Source organism: Branchiostoma belcheri, unplaced genomic scaffold (genome assembly GCF_001625305.1).
Source record: "Branchiostoma belcheri isolate BF01 breed outbred unplaced genomic scaffold, Haploidv18h27 scaffold52, whole genome shotgun sequence".
Classification (NCBI taxonomy): Eukaryota; Metazoa; Chordata; class Leptocardii; order Amphioxiformes; family Branchiostomatidae; genus Branchiostoma; species Branchiostoma belcheri.
This window is the reverse complement of record NW_017804154.1, coordinates 1,788,225-1,789,476: the sequence shown is the minus strand read 5'-3', so window position 1 is coordinate 1,789,476 and position 1,252 is coordinate 1,788,225. Positions and strand designations below refer to the sequence as shown.

At 43.1% G+C, this 1,252-nt stretch overlaps 1 protein-coding gene across 1 annotated transcript in view; it reads left to right on the top strand.

The window, feature by feature from the left end:
• LOC109480723 (peroxidasin homolog) overlaps positions 1–1,252 on the top strand; it is an 8,492-nt gene that overhangs the window by 1,361 nt on the left and 5,879 nt on the right. The gene's annotated exons all lie outside the window — the stretch shown is intronic.

Below are 1,252 nucleotides of genomic sequence, written 5' to 3'. Positions count from 1 at the left end.
CAAAAATATAAATTTATCATTTGCGCTTAGGTGTTCAAAGTATGGGAACTTCTCTTTAATATAATTAAAAGGACAGATCTTTCATTAGAATATAAAGTACAGTCTAAAATAAAGTGTTGTTCATCTTCTATTCTATTCATGTTACAGTATTGACAGAGTCTGTTCTGGAGAGGAATGCGGTTGTGCCGTCCCGTTTCTATGAGTAATTTGTGGCAACTTATTCGGAGTTTTGTTGCAGCTATCCTGTGTTGTATGTTGTTAACCGATAGGTACTCTTCTTCTTTATATATAGTTTTAAACAAACGGTACGTTCGTAACTTGTTACTAGAAGATGTACCTCTGTTATGGTCATTGTGGATTTCAGTGATAAATGTTTGGGTGTAAATATCTTTCAATCGTTGGCTGATGCAATGAACCTGTGAATACTGTACATAGCGTCTATTGCCTTCTCTGTCACGACCAGTGTGAGATTAGCTCTTCAGTGAGCTAAAACTGTATCGAGATTAGTTTCCTTTTCGAGTTGGAGAACAGTTTAAAGTTTCTCATGGTGCTAGCGCTGTCATGTTCTTTGCCTCATGTTTTTTTCACAGTGCCCCGTTCTCGCAGCAGGCAGTGGATCAATGAAGAGGTTTATCATAATTTCAGCCTAGCCACGTGGAGATCAATCAATTACAGTAGCAACCCTATTCATAGAAAATCATTTTTTGTGTGTTTTTGGTACTTTTCAGAGACAAGACGCCAGAAGACTTCCTGGACCTGTTCCGCCACATGAGTCCGGGCGCCCAGCGGGAGGCACGGGCTGCTGAGATCTTTGAGAACACGATTGAGCTGGTGGCAGAGAAGGTCAAGAATGGGAAAAATGTCGAAGGTGGGATTCCACTTACAGGTAGAATTCTAAGTGATGAGTGAAAAAGTGAAACGTACATAAGTGGCTATGTAAGATGATGAAAAAATTTGATCTGCATAAAACACTCTTTGACATCTCATAACACCCCGGCCTGTACAAGGGTTGCCTCCTATCAATCTACCCCGGAGGAAACAACAGAAAATCACTTAACAGATGTTTCTGTCACACAGACCTTCCTGACATCAGCAAGATGATATCTCGGCGTCAGCTCGACAAAATCGCCTCCCTCTCCGGCTGCGCACGCTCCGTGACCCGGGTCAACTGTCCCTCCAGCCGCCACTCCCGCAAGTACCGCACCATCGACGGGAGCTGCAATAACAGGGAAAATCCGCTGTGGGGCTCTTC